The 23,336-nt window shown below is 44.0% G+C and overlaps 1 long non-coding RNA gene and 2 pseudogenes across 2 annotated transcripts; 1 reads left to right on the top strand and 2 right to left on the bottom strand.

The window, feature by feature from the left end:
- Positions 1-1,377: 1,377 nt before the first annotated feature.
- Positions 1,378-3,336, bottom strand: LOC136471048 (probable cysteine protease RDL3; annotated as a pseudogene).
- Positions 3,337-12,498: 9,162 nt separating this feature from the next.
- On the top strand, positions 12,499-21,701 carry LOC136475639 (protein SEMI-ROLLED LEAF 2-like; annotated as a pseudogene).
- LOC136475641 (uncharacterized) lies at positions 13,928-16,760 on the bottom strand. 2 transcript variants are annotated; one of them, XR_010763232.1, is made up of 3 exons: positions 15,377-16,760; positions 15,068-15,279; positions 13,928-14,131 (listed from the first exon to the last, which is right to left on the bottom strand). It is a non-coding gene; the product is annotated as an uncharacterized lncRNA (long non-coding RNA). The 2 variants fall into 2 exon arrangements; XR_010763233.1 differs by having other exon boundaries at positions 15,706-16,760.
- Positions 21,702-23,336: the final 1,635 nt, after the last annotated feature.

Raw genomic sequence — 23,336 nt, 5'->3', positions numbered from 1 at the left:
GTAATCTGTATCTGTTTTCTGTGAGACTTGAGACCTTTGAACATGTTTAATACTTAATTAAGAGTTGTGCTGTACTTTTTTTTTCTTTCTAGTGTTTCTCACAAGGATAAGTTTTATCTAGAAAGGTTTTTAATGAGGCAACATTGCACAAATAGCTCAGTTATCTTAATTGTGTCTCAGTTATCTTAATTGTCTCTCTTGTGTCTTTTGTTTTTGTTAGATTTGGTCATTTGGAGTTGAGTTCAGTTTTTATCTGTGAATGTGAAATTTGGTAAGTGATCTGATTGAGTGATTGTGAATGTGAACTTAGAAGTTGTAATCTGTGAACTTAGAACTTATAATCTGTGCTTGTGATCTGATTGAGAATGTTATATTTGCTAAGTGTTGTATTAGATGAATTTTTTGAGGTGATTTAAGGGGACCGGGCTGTGGGCTGGCATGGCCCGCAGAATTGGTCGTGCCCAACGGTCCGGCACGGCCCGACTACTGGCCCATAGGGCCGTGCCTGGACCGTAGAGCAGGCACGGTGCACGATTCACCACAGTCCGAGCAGCCCGCGTGCCGTGCCGGCCCGAACCCCAGCGGGCATGATTCGGCATGGCCCGAGCAGCCCGCGTGCCGTGCCGGCCCGAACCCCAGCGGGCCAGGTCTGGCCCAGGCCGATGGCCATATATAGCCATAGATGAAAAACTACATGTATTAAAGTATTAAACTGAGCGTTCGTTCATGAATAAAAAGAAAAAAGAAAGAAATAAAGAATAAATAGATAAATATTTTTTTGCGAGGGTAAATAAATAATGAATAAATAAATAAATAAGGATATATCCTACGATAACTCGATAAGTCCATTTTGTGTTCATTCGCGAATAAAAAAGAAAAAAGAATAAATAAATAGATAAATATTTTTTTGCGAGGGTAAATAAATAAATAAATAAATAAGGATATATACCCTACGATAATAACTCGATAAAAGTCCGCAAAATAGAATAAGCCTACCATGGGTAAACATCCTCAGCCTTCTGATGGAGGTTAGGCCAGTCTCAGTGGGGGTTTCATCTCCTAGTTTCCAACACACCCATATTTTGGAAACAGAAGAGTTTCATCCCTATGAAACTCTTTCTACTCCCATGAAACTTTTATCTTCTCTCTCTTCATCAAGACAGTGCCATGTCAGCATATTTAATGCCTATAAAACTCTATGTAATCCCCATTGAGACTGGCCTTATGCAGATGCAGGGACTAGGGATAAAAGAAAAAAAAGGACTCCATCCACCCACGGACCAAAGGCCAGTTCCTACGTCCATTCGTCTGACTCGTCCAGATTGAACTCGTACGGAACGGAACAGGTACTACGTTTTTTTTTATAACAGGCTTCATTAACTTAACAACATCGTACAGAGAGGAGCATGAAAGGCTCCAGGTTTACATTCTGCAAAGCCAATGCAACAGGGCACAAATCATAAGAACTATGAGCAGGAGCCGTACAAGTGTATACAGTTGAGTGGCTCTGTGATCTAAATGCCTGATGCGCTAGTGAGTTTGCTGTTGTATTTGAGTAATTGAGTTTCTTGGGATCTTGTGAACCTTGAACTCCCTTGTTTGAAGTGCTTGCAGGAAGGTAGCCGTGTAGTTCTTGATATTCCAGTGGGGAGGAAGGAGGATCTCCACTGATCACCTGACGTGCTTGCCAGAGTCTGGCTACCATGGCCGCTTTAATTTCTGGTTGCTGCTGCTGCTGCTGCTCATCACCGGATGTTCGTGGGGTGGAAATGCGTACATTAGCAACATTTTTATTCTAAAATTCTCCGGCAACAAACAGAAGTGACTTTCAGATCCACATGTGTGCTTCATCTCCAGGAATGGTGCTACCTCCGGTCTCTCTTTGTTTCAGTTCCGTAGCAATGCACCGGCCAACCTATATAAAACAAGTAAAAAGTAACGAATGAGAATATATATGAGTAGACAGACACTAGTACCAATGGGATTAAGAAACATCCACACGAGATTCAGATTTTAGATGTTTCCAAGACCAAGAGGCTATTTAGCATCATGTCAAGCACACTATAATTTTTTCCCCTCTCCAGCTAAGCTTATCTCAGTCCAAATGACGAGAAACTTTAATGTCTGTCCATGTTTGATCAAAGGAATATGTTTTTCTATCACACTCATTGATCATAAAACCAAACCCTTGATTCTCTTCCATACTGTGTACTCCAGTCGGTAATAGAATCACACAATTATACAACTTTGGGTAGTAGGAATTCCCAGTTACCATATACTAGTAGTACTAATACAAATTGAACTGCTAGGTTAATCAATCATATCCAAAGGGAGGTTAACAAAAATCTTCACATACTTGTGGTTAGCTCTAGAATATTGTTCCCTTGTCTACCGACCAAGGCACTACTCAAAATCTTATGAGTTCTTTGCACATACGAAGCCATTACAAACTGGTACACCATTGAAATATGCGTTTGGTCTCATGGTCTGCAGGCAGAAGGCATCCCTACTTGTGTTCATATGGATACCGAAAGAAACTAGTGCAGTTGACCAAACAAAATCAATAATTAGAGGACTAGTACGTGGGAGCGGGAAACAAAATCCATAATCCCCATTTCATGCAAATGGTAATCAACCACATGTAAAGAAACAACAATGATAATAAAGAAACTAAAAACAGCTAGCAACAGTTCATAAAAAAAAATATGATTACCTGGTACCAAATCCGCCTCCCCATGGTCGGGGTCCGGGTCGGGGGCGGCGGCTTGTCACCTGGCGCTCAGCTCTTGATCCACCATCTCCGGGTAGCAGCTTTCGCGGACCTCCTCGTTGGTGAGGTCACCGAATTGGTTGATGCCGTACACGTTTTGCCCGGCGGCGCCGGCGTTGAGCTGGACGACGACGCGGCGGTTGCCCTTGAACAACCTGTACCGGCATTCCTCCTCACCGACGTCTCTGTAGGTCTTGCCGTACTTGGCCTTCCACCCCACGAACATCCGACGGGTCTCCTGCTCGTACGATTGCTCCTCCTTCCGGACCCCGTACCCGCGGTAGATCTCCTCGAGGCCAGATGTGGTATCCCCGTCGGCCCTGGCCCAGGCGATGCGCCAGCGGCTCTCCTTGAACATCGCGTACCGGCTCTCCTGCTCGTACGTGTCCGCGTCCGGCGGCAACACCAGCAGCATAGGCAGCGACACCAGCAGCGCCGCCGCCGCCGCCGCGAGAGCAACCGTGCAGCACCGCCCCATCCTGTTCCAATCGCCGCCAACGACGCCGACGAGTGTGGGGTGGTGGGGCCGTGGGGTAGACTAGATCACTGGTGGGTGGGCTGCGGGCCTCGACACTAAACCGGCCGGGCTTTGCGCTTTGGTGCACCGCGATGGAGCATTATTATTTAAAACTAGTGGAAGGGGCGCGCCCTCGCGCGCCGCATCAGTCAGCTAATTGTGTTGGGGCCCTGGAGTGGAGACTGAATCTACAAACAGTATTGTAGTTAATAATCTGGAAATCACGTGTAGCTAAAGAATCATTAGAGGACATGGACACGTGAATCATAAGTACGAAGAACCATTAGAGAACATCCAGGGGATGTTTGGTTTTTAGTCGTCCCTAAAATTCATGTCACATCGAATGTTTAGATACTAATAAGGAACATTAAGTATAGATTAATTATAAAACCAATTACATAGATAGAGACTAATTTGTGAGACATTTTTTAAGCCTAATTAATCCATCGTTATCATATGTTTACTATAGCACCACGTTGTCAAATCATGGACTAATTAGGCTTAAAAGATTCGTCTCGCAAATTAGTCACAAGTTGTGTAATTAATTTTATAATTAGTCTATATCTAATACTCCATGTATGTGTCTAAACATTCGATGTGACAAGAATTTTAGGCTAAAGAACCAAACAGGGCCCTAATATATTACATTTGTCCGGGTAGGTTCAACTGGTCTTTGAGCCCTCAGATAAACAAGCATCTAGGTTATTCATAGTACTACATGATTCCACTTGTAGCTAAGGATCGATAGTTTAAGGTAGAATAGCCTGTCTAATTTACAGATAACAGGCCTAGGAATAGGTTTGTTCCTTGTTAGTACAAGATTTTTTTTATTAAGTCCATCTGACATCTTTCATGATCTAATGCGCAGGAATCATTGTCCATGCTGAGCTTGTAAAGCATAGTCATGCACATGTCACAAAATGGTGTAGCACATACTCTGTTGAGCCACCACCTGGTTGCACAAAGAATTTGGTGGATCAATAGATGATAGATATACAATATGATTTGTACAGTGTAGGAAAGAGCCATTTGAATTTGTCAATTGCATGGGTGCGGTACATATCAGATATTTTGCATCTTGAATATATATAACCACTGACATAGGGTGTATCTAGAATTTAACGAGAATGATATTGGTCCATGTATAAGTACAGGTATTTGCGTATCTATAACTAAGGAAAATGTAAGGTTAAATATTCTCAAGAAATAAGATCTTACTAAATTTTTTTGTGGGCATGCAGCCGACAAATACGCCCGCCACTACATTAGGAGCATCTTCACTGTACAGGTGATCGACGGTGAAATTTGTTGCATGATCACCCCAGAGTTACCTTGAGCTCTGGAAAATGAGAGTATGTTAGCTCATATCCTCGCTAATGAAAATGTTACAGTGCAGGCCTAACAGGCAGTATGGATACAGAACTTGCATTGTGTGTGTATACCTGACATCTTTCATGGAAACCTCTCTAAGGAATAAGGATACTTGCTTTTTCTTTACCCCTTGGAACTATAGATGATACCGATGTGTACTTTGTAATGTAGCCGAGAACTTCCGCGCAGAATTAGGTAAAGTTAATATTATTCCTTTCTTTTTCCATATTGCTTTTCTGTTTCTCTTTTCTTTTGAGAGGCTGCGAAAAAGAATCAGTGAAATTTATATAACAGAGGACTAAATTTTGGGATTGTAAAAAACTTGGTTGTGAACTTGCTGATGGAACCTTTGGACATGACTATTCTGTGGAACTTTAAAGGAATCTTATATCACCGCTACAGAAGGCATAAGTTAAAGTGGCAAAAATGGTAATGCTGGGGTTGTTTATAGGAATATAAAGTACAACTATACTTTTCCTGTGTTGCTGTGAGCAGAGAAACTCGGACGATCAATTATCGCTACTAAGTACTTGCTGTTGTATAGAGAGCTTTGTATAAGGGGGGAACAGAGAGGGGGTTAAATCCATACCCATTATTTCCAAAAGATAAATAGCAGTGTTGTTGAATCCCAATAGCTAAAAAAAAGATGTGAACCAAGGACATTAAAATACCGGGTACCATATATACTAACATGGAGTTTAGAATAAAGCGACGTTACCTTGGTGGCCTCTTCTCGAGGCACTCTTCATTGAAGACTGCCGGCTGACAGTGCTTTCTCAAATGGAACAGTCTCAGCCATGGTTCTAAGAATAAGACATGTTTAGTTGTTCCTGCGAAATCCATAGTCCAGATCAATCAATTTACAGAACGAACATTGACATTATCCTGTCCATTTGGCAATAGGTTTGCCTGTAAATCACAGAAACGATCATATGCCATAGTGTAGGGAAAAAGATATTTATTTTCTTCATCATTGACATTCAAATATGGTCAACATGTGACCATAAAAAAATTGAGTGTAAGGCAGCGCGAACGAACCAGTGCATGATATTACACGACCTACCTTGATCATTTGTCGGAAGCTTCCTGACACAAGGAATACATCAACATTCCTAGCTTTTAGCTTATTAACCAAATCAGCCATTCCAGGAGAAATTCTGCAGAGAAAGAAACAATTCTGTTGATAATTCTCTAAATGGACCAAGGAAATGGACAACGGTTGTTTGTAAGTAGAAACACAGCAGTCAATTCTGTTATAGTGCAGGCGAAACAAGGTTGATTAAACTATATCTTTGTTTTGCTGTATTTAAAGAAGGCCCCCTTAAAGAAATCTCATGACACCACTACAGAAGGCATAAGGTCAACTGGAGAAAATAATAATGGCGGGGTTGTGTATACAAATTACAAATTTAACTACACTTTTCCTGTCTTACTGTGAAAAGAGAAACTCGGACGATCAATTATCACTACCAAGTATTTACCGTTCTATAGAGATGTAGAGGCATCAGACTATCATTTTTCATCCAAGCATCGTTGTTTTCGCATGATGTGGGTGCTCGAAGATATAACTATTTAGTAGGAACCTGCACATGGTTTCACCCTAGAACTATCTTCAGGAAAGAATTCAGTAAATGGCAGTCACATCTCTCCTTATTTTCACAACGAGGTGGCAACCTATGTGAATCTAGTATCTTACCTGATTGTCTAACTGAAAGTCTAGTAAACTTAAACTATCAGTTCACCAAGAACAAAATAAAGTAGGGAGTCCCAATAAAACATTCAGCATTAGCCAGTTGTAGGTCACCCATAGACAATTATTTATGCATGAAGTTGAATATGACTAAGGTCTGTGAGCTAACAAGTGACAACAAAACCCACACAGTGAAGCAAAAATGTAGGCTCCATGCTGACTGAATTGATAAGCACTATATCGAATAAACTTTCAGACATGCAATTCCATAATATGGTTTAGTTGCATCACATCATTTAGATCTTTCCTGTGACCATTCACACATTAACCTTGGTCAGAACCAAATTACTGTAAATTTCCGTCATTTAAATGTCAACAAAGGAGCAATAGCATACTCACATGATAAATTCTGCATCATAATCATAATAAATCATCCTAAACTTACTTGCAACCGACCTGAAGTATCCCAATCGATAAAGAGAAGTCCTTCAGTTCTTGATGCTTAGAATGTCTGCAAGCAAATCAGAGGCTTTCAGCATTGTGCAAGGAAATTTATGGAGTTGAGGTAGCAGTGGCAAACCAAAAACATATATCACCTTACACATGCCATAAACAAATCTCTAGCCAAATGCCTTGCATTTATAACACCGAAAAAAATTCCAAGGCACAACATTGCGAAGATGTTTCATGGTGTGGCAGCAGTTTGTAGTGGCTGATCAAATCAACAGCATCAGTGAGCTCCTTTGGCCTTGAAATACAGAGATGATACTATCAAACAACCACATAGCCGACGAATAAGGTTTCAGAAAAGATAGATGCACTGATATATCTATGAAGCGAAATTTAATCTAGCTTACAATAGACATTAGATGCAGTATTGCAGCAAATAAAGCAGCTTTGTGCACCATGTCACAAAATACTAACTGTCCAACTAACGCATTGTGAACTATGAATAAGTCAAAGCATGTGAGTTTTTGCCCGTTGTTAAAAGAACTGTAGTAAACAGCTTGCGGGACATACTGGCTTAAGCTGGCAAAAGAATCAGCATATAAGTATTACTAATTTCTCTTGATACTTGCTCAGTTAACAGAGTACTGAGAATAGGATATCATTCTGCTCTGGTTTTTATTTTTCCTTTTAGACGATAAGGAATTACCTGAGGCACGTAAAAGTACAGCAGCTAGAATGCATAAAACATTTTGAGAAAAACTGGAAGTTGGCAAAGGCTTCCATATACACGAAGACATTACTATCCCAATCATTCTAGAGGCATTTCAAAGAAAAATATGAAGCATTAGACTGCACAATAAGATAATCAATCAACCTCATTTAAAGTTTTATCATTTTATCGTAAACAATTTTTTAGTGTATAACAGAAAAACCTAGCGGTCAACCAGGCATCATGTTTGGCTTTTATGTTTTTTTGTGTGTAGACCTAAATGACAATGTAATTGCATCATTACATCAAATAACCTGAGGGGTGCACATTGTGACTAACCTTGGTAAGACTCGGCCATGGTCTTTGATGGTAGAAGGTGAGCTGCTCACTTTTTGAAATTTGCCCACAACTGCAATCCTCCAATATCTAAAAGGATTTAAGAAAATAAGAGACAAATAATAAATGATGAAAGGTAGGCGATGAGTAAATATTGCTTGTTGATTGCCTGTACTCCCAGAAAGCACTAATGAGTAGTCTTCTGCTTGGGGCGTTGTAGCTGAAGTCCTTAGGAACACAGCACCAGCAGAACCTGCGTGCCAACCGAAATGTATTGCCATGAAGACATTAAAAATCACAGATGTATTAGGCAATTGCATGCTATAGCAGATGTACAAGCGCTGCAGGCGAGGGAGAGGCCACTTGCATCCGTATCGGCCGTCGTGCGCGGTCCGCGGCTCGTGACGCAGCTAGGGTTTTGTAGAGCACAAGAACACACGCGAATTGGCGGAAGGAGGCAGCGGTGGGGGTGGCCGCGCCGCCGGCCACCGGTGGGGGTCGCGGTCGCCCCGCCCGTGCGGCGCGAGGGGGCGTGGAGGAGGAGAAGGACGGCCGCCGCCGCGCCGAGGGCCGGCGACTGCACCGTCGCCCTGCCCGCGCTCGCGTTGGTAGAGATGGGGAGAGAGGGAGGGGAAGAGTAGAGACTGTCGGGACTCACCAGCGCAGAGAACGGAGGGGAAGGGGGCCGCCGGTGCGCCGCCCGCGGGGGCGCCGTCACCCTAGTCGCCGGCGCGTCGGGAGAGAACGAGAGAGAGGATGGGGAGAGATGTGGTTCCTTTTTTTAAGGAGAAGCGGAAGCTGGTCTATATATTTGCTTCTATGGATTCTAAAGAGAAGCGGGGGAAGCAGAGGAGAAGCGAGAGAAGCGGGAGAAGCCGTTCGCGACAGAATCTGGTCAAGTGATCTGGGCCGCACGATCGAAGATCCAACGGTTGGAAATAATTTGGGTGACGTGGCGTCTGGTTCTCTTCGAGGAGCTGGCCATCTTTTTGGCTTTTAAATAAAATGGTTTGCTCAAAAAAAAGAAATAAAATAGTCACCTTTATGAACAGAATTTTCAATTGGGTTCAAAGTATATTTTGAAATTGTTCCGCACAGGTTCGTGCCGGTGACAGGCTGGCAATTGGCACCTACCCACCGGTTTGAACTAGTCAGGTAACAACATTTGAAATGCTATACTGAAAAATTTGGCATTGGTTACAGGGAACCGATGATGATTTTCCATCATCATATCAGAACAGCAGAGGCATGAAAGGCAGTGGACGTATCACTGGTAATGGAAGAGATACTATTGGCGCTTCTCTGTATATACTAGGCTAGAGTTCAACCTCAGACAGATATGGAAACACAAATACATCAGCTTGAGCAAGAAGCATATTGATGTTCAGTTCTTAGAGCATTCAAGGCTCAATCTGATGCTATAACATGGGTATTAGGTATACACTCTTGTCTCTTCATGTTATTTGTTTATTTATTTAGGTCCTGTTTAGATCCCACCCAAAAACCAAAAATTTTCAAGATTCCCCGTCACATCAAATCTTGCGGCATATGCATGGAGCATTAAATGTAGGTAAAAAGAATAACTAATTACACAGTTTGCCTGTAATTGGCGAGACGAATCTTTTAAGCCTAAATAGTCCATAATTGGACAATTTTTGCCAAATACAAACGAAAGTGCTACAGTAGCCAAAAGCCAAAAATTTTCGGAACTAAACGCGCCCTTACTCTGGTTGGCCTAGATTTCATGGAACCTCATAAATGTTGGATGCACCGTCTCAGGAAAAAGAAAGTCTTATTACTGAGCTTAGGAAGGAGCTATATCTGACAACAGGAACACAAGGAGTTGCTAATAGTGATGATATTATTTCTGTGTAAAGGCAAAGCTTTTGGCCTTAGCTAGGTTGGTAGCTATTCACAAATCATCATTCAAAACTAAAAGGTACACCGAACACAAAAGTTATGAATATTACGCAAGGTCTAGAATGCATGAACGACAAGATGTGTTTAAACTAAGTTGATATACTCTGTAATTGTTGAATGAACTCTTAGGACTGGCTGTGTTCCTGTGTCTTGGACAACCTGAAGTTACCCATGCACGTACTGGCCAAAGAAATATAGGTTGGATTGGTTCTAATTTTTAGACAATATAGGTGAAAGAGTTGACTATTGTCCAAAGAAATAAAGGACAAGAGGTAATATGAAGAAAAGAAAGGACCTTCTTCCTCAGCTATGGAAGCAACAAGCTGAAAGAACTCAAGTCCTTTAACAAAGTTCTTCACCCTCCTGTAATTTCAGAATATACCACCTTCAGTGATCAGTTTTCAACCATTCACCTTTTTTCAGGTATCAGCCAATGGAGTAGGAATTAGGATGATCTTAATCAAATTTTTCACTGCAAAAATATACAAGATCAAAACCTGTTCAAGCAACTTTTTAGCATAAACTTCTGACATGGGATGTAAATCCTTAGAGTTGCACAAAACAAGGCTTTTCACTGCTAATTCTGAAATTACAAAAATGCATAGGATTATTTATGAGTGTGAGGCATAGACACCAGTAAAGAGTTAGAGATTTTGGTCGAAGTCAGAAAAATATGATCCTAAGTTTCTTATGGTGTAATCCAATTTGGATAATTTGATATGCAAAATGGACCTTTAACAGATTGTCCAACTTCTTCAAAATAGCTATGAACATTTTTTTTCTAGGTTTTACCTTGTTTATTTAGATTGGATGTTCCTCTTGTCTCTCACTGTTGTTGAAATAAGACCATTGTTTTCTGTGATAGCAGATAACTGAGGGATTATTAGGATTTAACGGACTCAGCTTTACTCCTTAAAGTCACGACGTAACTTTCGCTCCATCTCCAGCGTACAATCTCGATCCAAGGGCTCACACGGGTTTAAAGCAAAACTTCCAAACTCGGATATTTATTTCTCTTGTTCCGATGGCAAGCAAGCAGGCGGAGGAGCAGCGCTGGCGCCTGGCAGGGCTGCCACCGTCGTGGGGCTCGGTGGAGTGCCACATTAGCTCGTCGCGGCAGGCCGCTCGGTTTCGCGTTGCTAGGATCTGGACCTTGGAGGGCCTTGTTCAGCAGCTCTACAGACTGCAGTCTTCTTGCGTGGCCGCGAGCCCACGATTTTCAAGCGTCCTCGGGACGCAGAGGCCGGCTTGACGACAGTCATCAGTGCAGGCGGGGAGCCAGGCGGCCGTGGCAGGCACGAGCGAAAGTTGAAGCTCGGCTACAGCTGGAAGTTCACCTGGAGTGGGCACCTTTCAGTCCCACGCAGACACCTCCCATGCCGAGCCGCCGCAGGCCTCTAGCGCCGCGCCGCGGCGCCACTGCAGGCCATTCGCGTCGCCTCGTGCCGCTACAGGACACTTGCGTCGAGCCCCCGCCGTGTCCTCCCGTCCCGCCACAGGCCACTTGCGCTGCACCGTGCGTCTGCAGGACACTCGCACCGCGCCCGCGCGCCGTGGAGGAGAGAAAAGCTTGCACGTAGCCATGGAGGAAGCTAAGTCAGGACGCTGCGGAGGGGTCCAAGAAGGACTTCTTCCTCGCACTTGCCCGCCTTCGCCTGGACGCTGCCGCACGGTATGCTGGACAGGACGTCCGGCCAGCCCCACCGTGTCCGTCAGGTTTAGGAACGTGAACCTCACCGTCCGCGCCGAGCCTCACCCGGGTGAGCCCGCAGGTGCTCCAGATGAAGGGCAGCAACACGGACACGACCTCCCTTGGAGTTTGGCTGATGTGCGGTCCCGGAAGAACAGGGACACGGACACGCTCCACCCCAAGGAGGGCTCAGTAGTCGACGCCGCACCCCTCGCCGACGGCGACGCGGCCGCGGAGCTGCTGGATACGTGCGGTGCGCGCCGGCAATCTCCTCGAACCGGACGCCCTGCGGGCGCCAGCTCGGCCCCAGCAGCTTGCCGTCCCGGAGCGTGGCGTCGTACAGGAGCGCGCCGACCGACTCGAGCAGCGCGCGCGCAGCACCGGGATGAAGAAGCTTCATGTGCGAGAGCAGTTGCGACACGGACTCCTCGGACGTTGTTGTAGAGCCGGACTTGGAGATGTGGTTGAGCGCCATCATCGGTCTTGCCTATGCCGCTGGTGCCCCGGAGCAGAGGAGGTCCTCCAGCGCGTCGGGGTCACAGGGCAGAGGAGGTGGCGCCTGCGGCGTGCCCAGCGCAGCGTCGAGGAGAACGTGCAGCGCATCCGCGAGCACGGGGCGATTGTGACGTCGTGGAGGGCCGCGGCATGGCGAGCAAATCGTCTGGCGTAGGCCAGGATCGTGTCTAGGAGCCGAGGCCGCGCCGAGGATGGTGGCGCCTGCGTTGCGTGGGCGTGGGCGTGAGGGTGTCGCCGAGTCCGTCGCCAAGCACCGCCCGCTCTTCGCGCCGTGGAAGCAGACGAGTGAGGAAAGAATGGACGACCATCACTTAGCGCATTCGCGTGGGCCCAATCGTATGCTAGCCGGCCGGCGCCGGCTACCAAACGGCTGACAGGTGGGACAATCTGGTTCGCACGCGGCGCGCCCTCCTCGAAATTCCGTTCGAGTCGATTCGATTCCCCCACACCAAACCCGCTCGTGCTCGTGCGCGCGCGTCGCCTCCCACCGCCGCGGCCGCCCGCCCTCTCCCTTCCGCCGTCGTGGGCGCGACGGCGACAGGGAGGCAAGCAGGTGAGGTCGGAAGCGGCGGCGGAGATCGGAGACGGCGTCGGCCCCCCCGCCGTCTACTCCTACTCACGCACCACCGCGCCCGCGAGCTAGCGGAGGTAAACAACGCAAACGCCTTCTCATGGCCCCCGCGTTGTCTGATCCGACCGGGTGTTCCATTCAAAGAGGGTTGTTCCCTCATTTCGTTCGCCTCCACGCCACAATGCAGGTCGAGGCGGGAGAAAGGCGGTGGGGTGCCCCGCCGGGCAGGAGGGTCGGGGGCGGGGATGGGGCTCGACGGCGCGGTCTTGGGGGTGGTGTCGAGGAAGGTGCTGCCGGCGTGCGGTGGGTTCTGTTACCTCTGCCCTTCGCTGCGTCCCCGCTCCAGGCAGCCCGTCAAGCGCTACAAGAAGATCCTCGCCGACATCTTCCCCGCGAAACAGGTTTGACAAGTTCCCCTTCTTCCGCAAGTCCGCTTATGTCAGTTCCATGGCTCTCCTTGCTGCATTTTCATGGGGCCTTGGTCTCACATTGTGTAGAAATGCTGGAAGGAATTGAACCAGTGTGGCATTGACACTGGCGCATTACCTATTATGAGCTGCCTAGAGGCCCAATTTGACTATGTTTCTGTCTCCATCATTGGAATCCTTCGATCGTTCACTAGCTCTCCACAATAAGGAGATGACAATGGCATAATGACCCTCTTTCTGTTTGTTCACATCACTCGGCTACCCTTAAATGGGCTATAGTTTCCACGGATGGTTTTGTACCATACTACGTGTGGCAGCAGTTGATTCTGTCTGAAAACAGGCTTAATTTCATCAACATTGCCACAGGATGACGGACCAAATGAGAGGAGGATTGGGAAGCTATGCGAGTATGTTGATAGAAATCCTCATCGTGTGCCAAAGGTGGGGGTGTGCTCACCTCAAGTGTCCTACAAATTGCATCTAATCCGTTGCTTCCAGTTCACTTGCTTTCTCTTGCGTATTGGTGTCTCTGCAGATCACAGCTTACTTGGAGAAGAGGTGTTACAAGGAGTTGAGAAATGAGCAGTATGGCTTTGTGAAAGTTGTTGTGCTAATATACCGCAGGCTATTGGTCTCTTGTAAAGAACAGATGTGAGTTTTGTTTTTCACATTCATTTTTAGAATGCATCAGATCCATCTCATCCTAAAAATGAACATCTTGATGTTTGGATTTTGCATGTAACTTCTATATTTGCATGTTGTAAGTTCATTTCAAACGGTTGTAGATCTGAAAGTGAATTTTCTCAGTGCAGGCCGTTACTGGCAAATAGCTTATTAAGCATCATACAAACACTTTTGGATCAATCAAGGCAGGATGACATGTGCATCATTGGCTGTGAAACCTTGTTTGATTTCACTGTCACTCAGGTATTCAATTTGTGTAGTGGACAGTGGATACCTTTCTAGTTTATACTCGGGATGCTATTTCAGTCTCTGTCAGTCACTGAGTCATGAGTTGGTTCCAGGTGGATGGTACATATCAGTTCAATTTGGAAGAGCTTATTCCAAGACTCTGCAAACTTTCTCAAATAGTAAGGGACGAAGAGAAAGCTAATGCACTCCGTGCAGCAGTCCTGCAATCTCTCTCTGCTCTGGTAAGTCTCCTGCACAGTATGATGAACAAGTTATCATTGTATCTATTCACTATGCTACCATGTTCTCCTCAAGTAATATTAGATGCTGTTTCAGCTCAGATAAAAAAACATAAAGTTGTTAGTGGACCCACGATTTGGCAAAATTTCTTGCAGTGTTAAAGTATAGCCCAATCAAACTTATTATGATTATTCTCATCACAATTAGGTGCATTTCTTAAAGCTCTGTTTATAGTCGTTGGCTTGGTAATTGTTCATGGTATATACCTAAGGGTTCCATTCTTTTCTTTACAGTTCTGCTAAAACTGGCTAAGAACCCCAATAAGAAATTCTAGCAGTCTACAACCTTGATTTTTTTTAATGCTGCACTTTTGGTTTTCTTTTGCATTTATTACAATAATGGGGACATGTTGAGTATTTTTGTGTCTTTCCAAAGATTGGTCCACTTTTGGTTTTCTTTTGCATTTATTACAATAATGGGGACATGTTGAGTATTTTTGTGTCTTTCCAAAGATTGGTCCACTTTTGATTTTCTTTTGTATTCTTCTTACAATACATGTAGTTATTAACCAAAAAGCAACGCAAAGTACAATCCAAAATATGCTCCAGCACTAACATACTGTTCATTTTATATGCTGAACAGATCTGGTTTATGGGTGAGCTCTCTCATATCTCATCAGAGTTTGATAGCGTAAGTATCTTGCAGTAGTTCTTGTAGTTTCTTTGTTTTACTTATCTGTCCTTGAAACTTCAGACTATCATTATTTTCTTATTGTTAGATTCTAAGTTGCACGGATACGGATACGCGTATCGGTATCGGAAGGATACGGATACGCGGATACGGCAATTTCCTAAGAAACCTGATACGCGGATACGTATTACTGTTTTTTAATAAATATAGATAATAGCGTATATTAAAATTGTGAAAGAGTGAAAGTAGTAAATTACCTTGCAATCTCCATTCTTCAAATCTTCAATTGTCCATTCTCGAGTTCTCCAAGACTCCCAAGTCCAGAATTTGCACAGAAAAACCAAGTAACCAACTATCAATCAATTTATTACTAAAACTTGACTACTTGAGTATTCAGTAATCAGTAGTAGTCCAGTACATCACCTTGCCAATTGCAGTCTTGCAGATATCCAAGTCCAGAATTTGAACCCTGAGGTAGACAGGAGATGAGGAGAGGAGAGGACAAAGGAGTACTGTAACTGCTATTTAAAACTGATAAGTGATAATAATAAAACATTGCAATTAACCACTTAAGATACGTATCGACGGGGTAGTGCCAACTTGAACTGGCTCTGGCTGCCTTCCCTGCTTCTCCTGCGGTGGAATCACCAGCGGCTGGCCTGGCTGCAGCAGTTCTTCAGTGGAAAGATGGGAAAGGGAAAGGGGAAATGGAAGCAGGAGCAGCAGCAGCTAGCGGGTAAGAGGAGCGAGGCGAGCGTCAACGCAGCAGCTAGCCTGGAGCCTGGAGCGGAATCGGCTCCGACAACGCAGCAGCGTCGATCGGCCATCCAACGGTAGCTACACGCAGCTTACACGGAAGAGGAGCGCTAAAACGGATATTCCACCAACCATTTACCAGAGTCCGTCAGAAAATCACTCGCAATGAGCGAGGGTTCCATGCGCCGCCGCCGCCCCTCCTCGCCGGCGCTGGCAGCGCCCTTGCCGGACAACGACGACCTCCTCCGCGAGATCCTCCTTCGCCTCCCGCCGCTGCCGTCCTCCCTCCCCCGCGCCAGAGCCTGAGCCAGAGCCAGCCGCTGGTGATTCCGTCCGTCCGCTCCGCACCAGCCCAGCCGGCTGCGATGGATGGGGACGAGAGGGAGGAGGATGAGAAGGATTTGGCGGTCGGCGCGGCGACCTTCGCTCCGGCGACGGGTTGCGGAGAGGGGCTGGCGGAAGCGGCACGGCCGGCGTGGGGTGGCGACGGGACGGGGAGGGGAGGTGAGCACGAGGCGGAGGCTCGTCGCTGGCGAGTAGGGACGCCGGCGAGCGGAGGCGGGCGGCGAGCGGGGGATGCGCCGTCACCGCGCGGTGTTGCAGCGCGAGTCGCGGCCTCGCGGGCGTGAAGGAGTGCGGCCATCGCTGGCTAGGGCGTCGGGGACAGGATATGCGACTCTGTTATTGGGCCGGACCGTATCCCATAAGGCCGATACGTATCAGCCCACGTATCCAATATTCGCGAAAATTATTAAAATTCGGATACTCCGACGATACGTATCTTTGGCGTATCGGACACGTATCCGTATCCGATACGTATTGGATACGCGATACGCGCCTTCATGGACGTATCCGTGTAACATAGGTTAGATTAGATGTTTGCTCATGTATGACAGTCAGAATATCACCCTATACAACCTAGGAATGTTGCTTAGTTATGCAGATCTGCTCAATGTTTTCAAGCTGTGATACACTTTTGCTTCTATATGTTTACTGAATGCTATACCTTTTTGCTATGAGCAGTTTTTTTTTTTTGCGATAATATATTGTGTTCTTAAACTTTTATACTTGATTTTCACTATAATTGTCAGGTTGTCCAAGTAGTATTGGAAAGCTATGAGCCTCGAAAGGTGCAAAGTGACAATAGCGCCACTGAAAATCCAGGTTGTCAGTGGGTGGAAGAGGTCCTTAAAACCGAGGGCCATGCCTCTCCATCTGCATTTATATTTTCTGTGATACCTTCTTGGGAGAGCATAATTAGTGACTATGGAGGAGCTCAACTGCTTATGTAATATAACATTCTTTGAACTTAAGTTTGTCATTTCCTCTTGTTTTTTAGTTCTTAACTGACTCCTGTCTTGTAGGGACGACGCCAAGGATCCTTATTTTTGGTCAAGAGTCTGTGTGCATAACATGGCCAAGCTGTCCAGGGAGGCAACCACATTCCGCCGAGTTATGGAGTCCCTATTTCGCCACTTCGATAATACTAATTCATGGTCATCCAAGAATGGTCTTGCACTTTGTGTTCTATTGGACATGCAAATGTTCATGGAAAACTCAGGTGCTCTATTCGCATTAAGTAAACCTTTGCCATTAACATGACTACTTTACTTATTTAGCTACAACTGGCTTTTGCAGGGACAAATATTAATTTGATGATATCAGTACTAGTAAAGCATCTTGAACACAAGGCCATACTGGAGCAACCTGAGATGCAACTCATCATTGTGGAAGTGATAGCTGCTCTTGCAGAACAATCAAGAGCTCAGGCTTCAGCAGCAACCGTGGTTGCTATAAGTGATCTTGTGAGGCATATGAGAAAGACACTGCATTTAGCTCTCGGCAGCAAAGATTTGGAGGTAGTAAAGTGGAATGACAAACTCCGCAAGGCTTTTGATGAATGCATAATCCAGCTGTCAAAGGTCAGTTTTCCTCCAAATGAAACTTTACCAGTGATTTGTACTTGCTGCTCTTTACCTTTTCTTCCCTTGCTAATTTGATGCCAGTATTATGCTTCTTACTTCTTAGCTAGCTTGGTTTGCATAATATTATAGCGTTATATAGCTCATATGAGATCACAACTTAGTTGGTGTTGTTGATCAGGTAGGTGATGCTGGGCCAGTTCTTGACATGATGTCTGTGATGCTAGAGAACATATCACGCACTCCTCTTGTTGCTATAGCAACTACCTCAGCTGTTTATCGCACAGCTCAAATAATCGCTTCAATACCAAATTTGTCGTATCAGAACAAGGTATGTTGTTGGAGCACAAACTTTGAATTCATTTTAGCAGTAATTCTTAGTGATTTTTCAACTGTTTATCCTGTGTCATACTTGTCAGGTATTTCCAGAAGCACTTTTTCATCAATTGCTGTTAGCGATGGTTCACCCTGATCATGAAACACGTGTTGGTGCACACCGCATATTTTCTGTTGTCCTTGTCCCATCTTCTGTTTCTCCCTTTCCCAATTTGAAATACCTAGATCAGTGTAGAAAGCATGATTTCCAGAGAACACTTTCGAGGGCTGTATCTGTCTTCTCATCTTCAGCTGCTTTGTTTGATAAGCTCAGAAGGGACAAAAACTCCTTTAGAGAATATTTACATGAAGGAAGCACGAACAGAATTTTGCATGGTATTGATGATGAAACTGCTACTCCCAATGACTTGCCAGGCTCGCAAAGCTTGAGACAAAACCTCAGATTTTCTTCAGTGTCTCGGAAATATTCTTCTGCTTCCTTAAAGGAAGGTCAAAGTCCCTTGACAGAGTCAATCAACGAAACGGTATGTTCTGCCATGAGCAACCTTTTCGTTCCCCTCCAAAGAAAAAAAATCCAGCATGTTGAACCTTGTGCTCAGAAATTTACAGGCTAGTAACAATTGAACAAAGTTTTTCTGCTATTCACTTCCTTTTATCTAACTTTTGGATACTTTCAGGAAATGACTGTGTTAAGACTAAGCAGCCAGCAGGCCACTCTTCTGCTCTCATCTATTTGGCGTCAAGCTCTTTCTCCAAAAAATACTCCTCAAAACTATGAAGCTATTGCTCATACATATAGTTTGCTTCTATTGTTTTTGGGATCAAAGGTACTTAATTTTTATAGCTGCCATTTGTTTTGTTCCTATTGTTATCTCTTATCTGGGTTGCTGAGAATTGCTATTCTTCCTGCAATTTGTTTGATTTGATTATTTTTCTATTAAAATGATGATACTGTATATTATCATGCGTGATCTTTCTCATACGGCTTATTGCTCTCTCTTTTTTTAAGTAGTCACCACATCTTTTAATCCTCAGTTACATGATGCTCTTTTGGAATGGTCATCACTGAGAACATTATTCTCTTTGTTTATTATTTTTTTTTCCTTTTTGCTCTTCCAGACATCAATTTTTGAGGCTCTTGCTCCCAGTTTTCAGATTGCATTTTCTTTAATGAGCCATTCACTTGGAGGAACAGGTGAAGCAATTTATCATTTGCCTAGAGTTAACTAAAGTACATGTTAGTTTGGTTTCTGATAAGTACCTAACCATTTGTTTAGATTCATTGCCACCATCTCGCCGCCGGTCCTTATTTACTCTCTCTACATCTATGATTGTTTTTGCCTCAAGAGCTTTCAATGTGGCGACTCTTCTCCCAATATGTAAATCAATGCTCAATGATAGAACGGTATGTCTGAGTGAACTCCACTCCTCCGCCTCTTCAATCAAGCCTCCTTGTTTTTGGTAGAGTTTGGTATATTATACGTGCAGTGTATGTTCTACATAATGGGGGGTAAATATCCGTATATGTGATGTTGGACAGTAATAGACATGATTCAGAATGATGTCATAGGAAGGAGGGTGTTGATAGGGGGAGAAAAGCACAGACTGAGAAACTGGTTGACTTGATTTATTCATGCTTTTGCTTGATCATGTAATGAATGTTCTATCCTCTTAAATAGACTCTGACTCCTGAGAAATGATAGATTGAACGACTGAAGCTAATAGATAAGGAGTTGGGGAATTTAATCTGACAAGCTTATAGATAAGGTACAGATAGATTAATTTATCTGCTGGTGTGCTCAGATGACAAATACCACCACACTTCTGCACGTGATTAGCAGAATAGTGCCCAAAAGTGAATGTGATTTTCATCAAATGAACACAACCTTTTTGTGTTCACCAATTACTTTTCGATTGCACCCAATTACTTTTCTTCTAGATGCAAAGCATACCATGTGCATTTTTGCAATTTTTTCGTTTATTGGGCGATTGCAAAAATGGGACTCGAAACATCGGTCATTTGCAGATTTGACACTGGACCCACATTCATAGACACAAATGGACCCACTTGTCATCTACCCTAGTGTCATCATAATCAAGGAGTCAATCTTTCGAGTGTCATTTTTGCAATTTTTTCGTTTATATTATACATTAATAATTTTTAAATCAATGAAAGCTTAGAACTTTCATTGATGACACTAGAACGATAATGCATTATTAATGTATAATATAAACGAAAAAATTGCAAAAATGACACTCGAAAGATTGACTCCCCAACTTGTTTGGGACTTAAAGGCTTTGTTGTTGTTGTTGTTGTTGTTGTAATGAAAGTTCTAAGCTTTATGCGCCGCAACTGTTGTAGATGGATCCATTCCTTCATTTGGTACATGAGAACAAACTTCAGGTTGTGAAGGACTATACAGAAGATCCATCAACATGCTATGACTCACCTGAGGACAATCAGAATGCCTTGAAGTCTCTTTCAGCAGTGGAACTAACAAATAGTTGCTCTCGAGAATCCATGGTCTTTGCCATTATGAACTCCATAAGAGATTTACCAGATGTAATTTTCGATCCATTCTTCGTAAGCATTTCTTATATTTGCCTGAACTTGATACCATGGAATGTGTGGATGAACTTTCCCCATAACTTTTGCAGTTGGAGTTAGAGAATATAAGGAGTCAACTGCTATGTGATTTCTCCCCTGATGACATGTGCCCAACTAGTGCTCACTTTCTTGAATCACCTGGCAAGATTGCACGGCCAAGTTCTGATGATGACACCGACTATCAAGAGGTATATGTGTATCACCTATATATATGTCTTACTTTCTTTTCCATCCTAAAGGTACATGGAAATTTTGAGTAGGCTGAACTTATCGATCTGAGAAATGACAACATTACTTTTGCGGAAGTCTCTTCATCTACAGACCGCTACAGCTATTCCTGTGGCCACAACAAATCTTCTCAGTATCGATGAACTTCTAGAAACAGTATGTTCTTTTTTTTTCTCTCTCAAAGTTCATTGTTCCACTCTTCTCTCTTCGTTTGTTTGTTTAGACCACCATCTGTGTGCACATTACAGGTCGTGAATGACACGTCATCTCAGACCGGAGGGCAGTGTTCGGTGTCAACGGCCGGAGACATCCCATTCCAGGAGATGACTAGCCACTGCGAGGCCCTTTCGATGGGAAAGCACCACAAGATGTCTCTGCTCATGAGCTTCAAGCAAAACAAGCAAGCGGCCACCATCGTGCCTGATTGGCCACCATCGTGCCTGACAATCAGGTTTACCTCGCTGAAGCAGCCCATGCCTCCGACAAGCAGGTGCGTGGATCAGCTTAGTTTCAAGCTCGTAATTTGTGTTTCCTCGGGCGCTTGATTGTAAACCGGGAAAAAATATCGTCGGGGGTGAGATGCGATGGGGATGGGTGAGAATGACGCTAACTGCTGCCGGTTTGTTTTCAGAACACAAACCCGTTCCTCCTGCAGAGCATCGGTGCCGGCGAGGCACAGGTTGGTGGCGACGTCCAGCAGCCGTTCCTGAGGCTGCCAGCGTCCAGCCCCTACGACAACTTCCTCAAGGCCGCTGGCTGCTGATTTCCGCATCCTGCAGAAACCCCGCCGTCTAACTAACTGAATGTATATGTAACAGTGGTTGGCAGCTGATTGGTCACACATGCCAAAGCTGCCATTTTGCTGCTGTATCTGCGTGCCTTCAAAAAAGAAAAGAAAAGAAAAAAAAAAGAAAGAGGACTACAAGTTTTCAAAGAAAGTTGCCTGCCGCAAGCTTTATTTTCTTTTTGAACGAACTGGCACGATATTGTGCTCATTTCATATAACAGAGAGGAGCTGCCTTGAGCTTACGAGCTAAACAAGAGCATTTCCATGTGATCTTTGACAATGCAAGGGTTGATTTCATTCTCGGGTCAATCCAAAACTCGTTTAATTGAAGGATTTTTTAAGAAGCCGGCAAGAGTTTTGCTCACCATATATATATATATATATATATATATATAGAGAGAGAGAGAGAGAGAGAGAGAGAGAGAGAGAGAAGAGTTTAGTTGAAGAATTCCAAAGCAAAGGCAATGGAATTATATATAAGATAAATGCTGCAGGCATCCACTCCATTGGTGACATCAAGAACTAAAGGACATGCATGGACGGCACGTCGTGCTCATCAACCCTGAGAAGGTCGCATCAGCGATCCATTGTTACTTACAAGTCTGAGCTGGAATGGAAGGGATCAAACGTCCCGGAAGGTGGCCGGCCACGTAATTCCTAGAGCCATCCGTACTATACGCGATCCTTGCGGCCGTACCGTATCCCAGAAAACCTAAACAATGCGTCAATGCCCTTCCTCGCTCATCCTATGCTTCCCGGCCACCCTGTCATCGACGTTACGTTGCTACAAGTCCTACTATGTTCGATAGCTTTTATGCGTCCTAGTCAATAATATAGTAATGCAATAATACTCGAGTGAAGACTCTTTTAACTTGCACTCCTGTTTATTTATCTAGCTGACTGGTTTGTTTTAGGGGGCTTTTATATGATATACTCCCTTCATACCACACCTTGTACTTTAAGGAGTCAATCAATCTTAAATTTAACTATATTTATAGAAATAGTATTATTAACATTTGTATCCCTAAATAGGTTTACTATAAAAAAATACATGGCGTGGTCAATCTGATGATATTGATTTGATATCATAAATACATGGCGTGGTCAATCTAGCTCCATACTTAGATCATTTTTATTTTAGCTTACATAGTTACATTATTTCAATTGTATGCAAGATAGAGAAACGGAAAATTATATTATTGCAAGGAATAATTCCTCATATGCCACCCAAAAAAAATCTTAAATCTCGGATATGCCATAGTCGGTGACGGTCCCATGTGTTGTAGACATAGTAATTCATATTTGTGAGCTTTCTTTGTGGTATATGAGGAGTGAAGAATAACCCGTAATGTCATGAATGAATGAAGCAAATACTTGCCGCAAATTATTTCTTAAGGGACAACATAAGCTTTGTCATGATTTTTATTAGACGAAGAAAATAAAAGACATGGATCCCTTGAATTATTATAATATAGGATCTGTTTTGTTTCAGCTGAAGGTTATAATAACAAAAACACAAAATGGGCCTTAGTTTGTGTTTTAGAAGTAAAAAAACAAGATAAAAAAAACATCTCCATTTCCTTATCTCAACGTTGCACAGGGGGAAGTATGTGACATGGAAAATTTACCAAAAAAACTTAACACATACAAAAGTGCATCCAAATGCAAAATCATTGTGCATCAGTACATACAAAAGTACAAGTATCCCACCCAGCTCACACTATCCAGGTTAATTGAAGTAGAAGTAGTCTACACTTCTATATAGTATACAGCATTGCAAACTTTGCACATTCATCCTGCTCGTTTGGCTGGGCTTGCTCGTAAATTTTCAGTCGGAACAGTATTTTTCTCTCACACCAAATCAGTCAGCAGTACTTCTTCACGAACCA

The sequence above is a fragment of the Miscanthus floridulus genome, chromosome 8 (genome assembly GCF_019320115.1).
Source record: "Miscanthus floridulus cultivar M001 chromosome 8, ASM1932011v1, whole genome shotgun sequence".
NCBI classification, from domain to species: Eukaryota; Viridiplantae; Streptophyta; class Magnoliopsida; order Poales; family Poaceae; genus Miscanthus; species Miscanthus floridulus.
The sequence above is the reverse complement of the archived record's forward strand: the minus strand, read 5'-3'. Positions and strand labels throughout refer to the sequence as shown.